Raw genomic sequence first — 9,314 nt, forward strand, 5'->3', positions numbered from 1 at the left:
AAACTGAATATATGCAAAGATTTATATATCATTTTCCTTTTTACAGTCATCAAGAGAGCAAAGAACAAAATACTTTTTTATTGTTTACCAATGTGTCTGACTCAGAAGCTAGCCTGGCTTTGTTATAGGAGAAGATACAGTGTTTATTACCTAAATAATCATTAACACAAACAGACATGAGCCCTGAAATATGCTTGCTAAATCTAAGTTGTGCAAATGTGCTTGCTAAATCTAAGTTGTGCATTTGTTTTTCTTGTGTCTTCATTTCTTACAGCCAGGTTATCTGCTTAATCTTTCTAATCACTGTTGCTTTTCTTAACATTAGAGGAAAGTTATTTTATACATTGTGGAAAGAAAGAGCTACACTGCTCCAGTTTATATAGCAAAAAAGAAAGCCTTAAAAATATCTGTCATCAAAGTCACATAAAGCCCCGGCAGTATCAACCTCCTCTTAGCTTTTGCTGGTGTCAGCATCATAAAAATGTGAAAGAAACTCATATCAATGTACCACATTTACAAAATGAGTTTAATAGCAAATGCATTTTTGGAAGCAAGTGGGACGAAGGAGAAAGAATTTTAACCAAATTGTGATTAATAAATTTTTTTAAAAGCATGGTGGATTAAAAAGCAAGGAATAAAAATCAGAAAAAGCAACTGTTGGTAATGGCATCACCAAAAGCTTTTCTTTTCCCTTTAGAGAGAATTGTTAAAGTCCTCCTATGAAAGTCAAATATATACTTTCATGTAACCAAAATAATAAAACTAGAAACCAAAGCAAATAAAGAAAAAAATAATTTAATAGTAATTTAAAGTAAATTAAGGCTTAACATTGCAAGTTGGTTCATACAAAACCAGCCAGGCTTCAGTATTATTTTACATGTTTATTTTTAATAGAATCACCTAAATTTTGTGAACCAATACACTCACTGCTTGGAACTCCAGGGAAAGGATAATCACACAGTGGTAGCCATAATAATAATAAAAAAAAAGATAGTTTACTTTTGCTAAGCATTTAGTGATTCAATATTTTAGAGGTTATATTCTATATAAGGTTATTATAAAATATTGACTATATTCATTGTGTTGTACATTACATCCTTGAATCTTATTTACTTTATACTTAGTAGTTTGTACCTTTTAATCCCCTTCACCTATTTTGCTCCTCCCCCAACCCTCTCCTCACTGGTAATTACTAGTTTGTTCTCTGTATCTGTGAGTCTACTTCTCTTTTTTTATACTCATTCATTTGTTTTATTTTGTAGATTCCACATATAATGAAAACATACAGTATTTGTCTTTGTCTGACTTATTTCACTAAGCATAATAGTGTCCAGGTCCATCCATGTTGTTGCAAATGGCAAAATTTCATTCTTTTTTATGGCTGAGTAATATTCCTTTGAATATATATATATATATATATATATATATATATATATATATATATACCGCAAATTCTTTATGCATTCATCTGTTGATGGACACTTAAGTTCCTTCCATATCTTGGCTATTGTAAATAATGCTGCTATGAACATTGGGGTGCATGTATCTTTTTTTTTTTTTAAGAAGATGTTGGGGGTAGGAGTTTAGTAATTTATTTATTTATTTTTGCTGTGTTGGGTCTTCGTTTCTGTGTGAGGGCTTTCTCTAGTTGTGGCAAGCGGGGGCCACTCTTCATCGCAGTGCGTGGGCCTCTCACTATCGCGGCCTCTCTTGTTGCAGAGCACAGGCTCCAGACGCACAGGCTCAGTAGTTGTGGTTCACGGGCCTAGTTGATCCACGGCATGTGGGATCCTCCCAGACCAGGGCTCAAACCGGTGTCCCCTGCATTAGCAGGCAGATTCTCAACCACTGCACCACCAGGGAAGCCCCGCATGTATCTTTTTAAATTAACGTTTTCTTTTTCTTTGAACATATACCCAGGAGTAGAGTTGCTGGATCATATGTTAGTTCTATTTTTAATTTTTTGAGGAACCTCCAAACTGTCTTCTGTAGTGGCTGTATCAATTTACACTCTCCAAACTCTATACTAGGGTTCCCTTTTCTCCACACCCTCACCAACACTTATTCCTTGTTTTTTTGATGATAGCCATTCTGAGAGGTGTGAGTTGATATCTCACTGTGGTTTTGAATTGCATTTCCCTGATTATTAGTGATGTTGAGTATCTTCTCATGTACTAAACATTTATTATCCTCCAGACACTATCATGTAAACTTGATAGGGTTAACTCATTTAACGCTCACATACAGTTATGAGGAAGTCACCATTAAATTATTCTTATAGTACAGATTATGGAACTAAAGCTCAGAGAAGCTATGTAACAGGCTCAAGTTTGCATAACAAGGAAATGACAGTACCAAGACAGAACCTTTGTTTTTTACATTAGTGTTACATACTATAGGGATCTGATTGGATGCCCAATCTCCATGTGGGCCTGTGACCTCTTTTCACCTGGAGTAGTGTTTCTGTGATTTTAAGATGCAGCTTCCCTAAGTAACCATCCACCTGTTTCTGGTGGATGATTCTGATTGTCCCTTCTTCTGGATCGCTGGTTCCTACCCCAGATCTCTTTTTACACTTACATTTGCACAGAAACAATATTGCAGGTGGAAGCAACTGAGGGTCTCACCTGTGTATCCTCAGCCTTTCCCTTCCCCCAGGATCCTCTACTGGCAACATGTTGCTTAGGTAGGTATCTAATCCTTGGTAATATCTTCTACTACTTCCCACCATGTTGCTTTGATTTAAACACCTTGGATATTTGACCACTTGAATTTGCATTTCCTATACTTTGTACTTAGGGAGTTGATTTCTAGAAAGACACTACCTCCCTCCCAAACACACACACACACACACACACACACACACACACACACACACACAAGCAAATACTCTACCTCTTGATAATTCTTATGCTTATTTCTCCATCATGCAGAATAGAATTGTCCAGTATAACATGACCTGTACCCTACTATTAAAGATAAACCTCTCATGAGAATAAATTCTGAGAGAGCAATGAGTCTTGCTAATTTCTATATCTGCATCCCAGATAAATACCTAGTGCTATTCCTTATGCACAGAGAATTTAAATAAGTGATTGTAATTTAAATGGGATCATATACCAAGAAGCTAGCTTTTTAATTTACATTAATGAGTATACTAATCAGTATAGGCTGGGCTGTGCAATAACAAGCACACCCAAACCTCAGTGGCTTTTCCTAAAAAAAGTTTAGTTTCTACTCACCTTGTTCATGCCTTGTCAGTTAGTGTGGGGACTGTGCTCATCATAATTATTCATGTTCCAGGGAGAGAAAAAGAGAGAGAGGGAGAAAGAGACTAGATGGATCCAAACTATAATTTCACTCATAAAATCCCCCAATAATGAATACAAGTTTTACTTCCTTTAAAAAGGGTGTTATCAAGATGCAGTATGTTCAGATTTTACTGAAAATCACTCAGTGGAAGATCAGATTCCTATCTAGTGCCACAATTCACACATGGTGTAGGGAGTCAATGGTTCCAAGATTATCTTCCCAAAGAATGAGCAGATTACAAGAGTCACAAAGGATAGGAGACAGCTCTTTCTTCACCCAATTATTACTTGCTTTAGAAAGTAATGAGAAGACACTGGGACTTCCCTGGTGGTCCAGTGGTTAGGACTTCGTCTTCCAGTGTAGGGTGTGCAGGTTCGATCCCCGGTTTTGGAGCTAGGGTCTCACATGCCTTGTGACCAAAAAGCCAAAACATACCACAGAAGCAATATTGTAACAAATCCAATAAAGACTTTAAAAATAGTCCACATCAAAAAAAAAATCTTTAAAAAAAAAGTAATGAGAAAATACTGCAGATATTCTAGAAAGAAGAAAAAAATGTAAGATCAGCCTATGGTTACTTTCATATAGTCAGTCCTGGCTATTTGACTTTCCTGCAGCATGAGATTTACCTTTCCTTTGAACTTCACTTCTGCTTTATAGATTATTTCTGAAATGTGGACCAAGAAATTCAAGTACTCTAGCAATGATTTCCCAACTTCAGAGATTCTTCCAAAAGCATTCCTCTGTCCTGTATCCTGCCTTACAGTGTACGTCTATATTGTGTTTACTCCTGGACATTCAGACATAACTGAGCATTTGGGGGAATATAAATGGGACAAAACTGGAAGCATCTATTTGCATGGAGAGTAAGAATACTCCTAGGAAAGAGTTATTCTTGAAGTACCATGGATCTTGGAACTACAACTTTGACCTAGTTATGAGACCTTAGTTATCGGAAGAGAATAGAGATTCTAAGCACAGTGCTCTTGTAAAAATCTGATGTTGGCCCACACCTTTGCACGCACATCCTTATGTTTGGGAGAGAGAAGCCTAAAAGTGTACTAAAAGGGTAGGTTTGCTGAATTCTCACATGCCAGTGCCCAAGAAACACTGTTTGAACCTCACAAACCTCACAAAAAGGAGAGAGATTTTTCTAAAATCTCTTCCATAATTCCCACACAGTGTTTGGATCCCACTGGACTCAAGGGACCACTAAAAGAGAACCTCTCTGCCCAGCAGAGCAATGAAAGAGACCACCACATTCTGAAGTGGAAAACAAGTCACGCCAGTGCCTGCTACATCAAAAAGAAGGATAGTGGCTGCTTTGCTGGCAGAGGAGAGACAGCCATCAGAAAGAAGTTTCTAGATCTGCTAGTTCATAGCAATGAAGGTGCCCACCACACTTAGAGAGCAGTAAGTACACTCTATGACTGGTGGGAGCGGAGCAGTCATCAGAGGATAAACTTCTCTGCCTAAAATAGGGGCAAGGAGAAGTGGCAGAGCATTCTAGATCTGAGGACCTCCAGTCTTGGACAGTGGCCATAGCAGCAAGGAACGGCTATGCCACATAGAGCAGTTTTTGGCATTTTTCCAGTTAGTTCCCCACATGTGTGCTTACTTCACAACATTTGACAGATCTTTGGAGACTAACATATATGAGCCCAGAGTCTTTGCAGGAAGGCAAAGTATATGCATTATTAGTAGATGAAGGTAATCATCTTTCTTATTAATTTAAACATGTATATGACCTCATGTATACTCATCAGTTGGTGAGGCTGAGAAAGTTCAAATTTCTTAGTGTCACTGTTTTCAAACATACAGGTAATTTTGTATTAAATTATGCTACATATTTGTTAATGGCAGTTCCAGGAGCAATTTGATTTCCCCATAAATTGTTTGCAAAGCATACCAGAGGATGGAAAACTTCTAGAAAGATTATATTTTGAAAAACTGATCCAAAACATACCATGTAAATTGTTCTTAGCTTAAGTCACAAGAAGCAATCCTTCCTTACCTAAATGTTTTGTGCTTTCCATGATCTCTCTTTCAATTATTTTTTGCCCTAGTAATTTATTTTCTGAAATGTTGACAATGCTTTAAAAGCATAATTACTCTAATTTTCTGCAAAGAACATGACAGATCAACAGTTGTTCTTGCGTTTTCTTTGTTCTTTTTTTTCTATGTGTGTCTTTGTGTGCATGTGCATATGTTCATGTGCTTGCTTGCATCGAACACTTCTAGCAACATCTCTCAAAGAAAGCCACAATTCCAAATAAGGGGATGTGAAAAGAATTTCTGAATTTTTCGTGAAGTAGAGTTTGAAAATAAGCCCTGTCTACAGTGTAAATTACATCCTGAGGATTTGTACATACCGGGAGCTCAATAAACAGTTGTTGAGTAATGGAATCACATTTTTATAAATTTAATTAGGGATTAAATTGAAATCTCAACTGATCTGTTATCCAAGATGGTGCAAAAATTGTTTCTGTGGTTCCCCAACTTGACAAATTCAGTCTCTAGAACCAAGAAAAAGGATGGGTCCCACTATACCCTTAAGGCCTTGATTCCAATTGTATATCTTTATCTGGAGAATTCCTACTTATATCGAATTGAAAACTTGCCTCTCTGAAACATCACCCATTATGCCCAGTGATTTTCTATGAAGTATCGCAGAGAAAATCTACTACTTAACCTATATAAGATAACCTCAAATATTTTAAAGCAGTCATTATTTACCCTCTCAGGGACTGCTTTTCAGTTTAATATCTCCAATTTCAACCACTATTTCTATACCCTTCACCACCTAGGCCATTCTTCCTTCTATTTCATCCAATGGGTCATAACCTTGTTAAATTTTAATCCTTAGAATTAAATGCAAAGTTTCTGATAATAACTAATCAGTATTCATGATTCACTCTTTCAATAAATATTTTATGAGCACCTATTATAAGCCAGCTATTACAGTAAGGACTAGTGGTTAAACAAGACTGGTAGCCTTTACCAGTCTTAGGAGTCTTGGAGTCAAAGATCGTGCTGGGACTGTGGCAGAGATCACCCTATTAATACCAAATTGCAACTGTGGTAAGCTTACAATCAGAATCGGGATGAAATGTCTTTTTCTGGACATTATACTACAGAAATCTAATATTACGTTGGTGTTTTTAACACCCACATAGAAATTGTAATTAAAATAAACCAGTGGTCATTCACATTTCTGTATAACTTTCTAATAGGGTCAGCCATAGAAGTGCACACATCTGGTGTTGAATTTCTCAGAGTGTGTGAAAGAAGCAAAACCAGAAAAGGAAAAGCCTAAGGGAGAGCATGATAAAACGTCTCCAGATTTCTGATCATTTGTAAAAAGAAACATATGCTTAAACAGAAAACAAAAATAAAACCTCAGAAAACATATACTTCAAAGCAAAGAATTTTGTTTTCCCTTGAGACAACACAGCTCAGTGGACAGAACACTGAGATTAGAAAACTCGATATCAATCTATATAGTTTAGGCTAAAATCACTTACTCTCCTTGAGGCTTAATATCCTTATCAGAAATATGGAGCTTAAAATTTCCCTTCTTTCCTGATTATCATCAGGAGTGCTAATTCATTTGATAATGTTTGAGAATAAGATGAGATAATGTATGAAAATGAGTTAAAAATAATGAGCCACAATGCAAAGGTAACTATTTGTTTTTACAGAAGAAGGGGAGAAATTGTAATTACAGCCAATACAGAATAGCAGGTGTTGACTTATTCTCTTACCATAAACAGCAATAAAATGGTGTTGTCATGCACAGATAATGCAGAGCTGTGATCCTTAAAAAGAGGAACACATGCCAGGTGAACTTCATATTTATCTCAGCTTCTCATCTGGGGACAATTTCCAAACTGAACCAGAGAGAACAGAGACAAATATAGAGCAACAGTATCGCTGAGCAGAGAAACAGAGATCAGAAGAATTTGGAGCTGCTAAGGTAGCTGAAATTTATGAGAAAGAATCTGAGGAAGAGAGACATAGGTAGAGAAGGACATCCAGAAATCTACATGGGGTCTCTCTTGATTCTTTTATGAAGTACTAAGTTGCATTTGCACAGGGTGTGACATCATGGGGTCTGAAAGAGATATAAATGGAACATGAATAAAAATTCTAGAGGTTTCTCAGTTCTGAGAGTACTGGAGTTCTAACCAGTCAGAGTAGATAATCATCACTAAAAAGCCATTGACTTTCAGACTTCAGAAAGACCAAGTTTTAGGAGTAAGACTGTTCTAGACATGACTAATCCTTGACAGGATCAAGCTGATCTGTTAGTAAGTCAATCATGCCAGAAAAAAATTTAATATTCTTTAAAAGAGACTACATAATTTGGATTTAAGCACTCTAACTTCCACAGTGTCTAGTATACAAACAAAAATACTAGACGTTAATAAACAGAAAAATAAAGAATAGGCAAACAGTAGACACAAGATGAAATGGAAAAAAAAAATCACAGATTGGGCACTGCTGAAGAATATATCAGTGAATTGAAGACAGGCCGTAAAAATGGAGCAAACTGAAGCAAAAACTAAAAAAAATGTAAACACAAAAGGTCTCACTGATGTGTAGGTCAATATGGAGCACGGGTAAATATATGTAAAAATAATTTTAAAAATTAGCCCACGTATCCAACAAACATAAAAAAGAAAACAAAAAACACAATTTGCGTGAACACAAAGGAAAGCACACTTAGGCATATTATTGTGAAATTGCTAAAGCTCAAAGATAAATAGAAAAGCCTTAAATGGAGCCAAATAAAAGACACATTATGTACAGGAAAAATATAACAAGAGAAATCATGACTTGTATAGGAAACTATACATTTCAGAAGACAATTGAACATTTTTAAATGCCAAAAGTTTTTTTAAAAAAATGTCACTCTAGAATTCAATACATTGCACAAAAAATTCCTTCAAAAAAAAAAAAGGAAAAAAAACATTTTTGCTAAACAAATGCTGAGAGAAGTTTTCACCAGTAGATTTAAAATTCAATATTGAGGGCTTCCCTGGTGGCACAGTGGTTGAGAATCCTCCTGCCAACGCAGGAGACACAGGTTCGAGCCCTGGTCCAGGAAGACCCCACATGCCGCGGAGCAACTAAGTCTGTGCGCCACAACTACTGAGTCTGCGCTCTAGAGCCCATGAACCACAACTACTGAGCCTGCGTGCTGCAACTACTGAAGCCCGTGCGCCTAGAGCCCGTGCTCTGCAGCACGAGAAGCCACAGCAATGAGAAGCCCGAGCACTGCAACAAACAGTAGCCCCCGCTCTCCACAACTAGAGAAAGCCTGCATGCAGCAACGAAGACCCAGCACAGCAAAACATAAATAAAATAAATAAATTTAAAAAAAAATTCAATGTTGAAGGAAGTTCTTTTGAAGGAACAGGTACCATATAAAAAATCAGTTTGAAGGAATGAAGAGAAGGAATGATTAATATGTGGTTAAACATGAAATATGCTTTTATAGTTTTTCTTAATTTTTAAAAGACAATTGACTGTTTAAAATAAATATTAATAACAATGTATTTTGAGGTTTATAACCTCAAAATAGGTAAATGGTATGAAACAATAGCACAAAAATAGAAGTATAAGGAGAAATATATTGTCATCAGATTCTTACATTAAGAGGTGATAGAATACTACTTTGAGGCAGATAGTAAATTAAAGATGTATCTTTCTTTGAAAATAAAAATAAATGATGGAGGTGTATTTAAATATGTAATATAGGAGATAAAGTGAATTTCTAAAGGTCCATTTTAGAATAATCTAACAGAGGGCAGTTTATTTAATGAGCCAGGAACCTCCTGATACCAAACAATAGGGAAAAAAGAAATAAAGAACAAGTGGCACCACAGAAGACAAATAACAAGATGAAAACTTAAACCCAATCACAGTCATAATTATATTAAATGCAAATAGACTAGACACTCCAATTAACAGATAGATAATATGCAACTTGCCAGAAA

The sequence above is a fragment of the Orcinus orca genome, chromosome 5, assembly GCF_937001465.1.
Source record: "Orcinus orca chromosome 5, mOrcOrc1.1, whole genome shotgun sequence".
NCBI classification, from domain to species: domain Eukaryota; kingdom Metazoa; phylum Chordata; class Mammalia; order Artiodactyla; family Delphinidae; genus Orcinus; species Orcinus orca.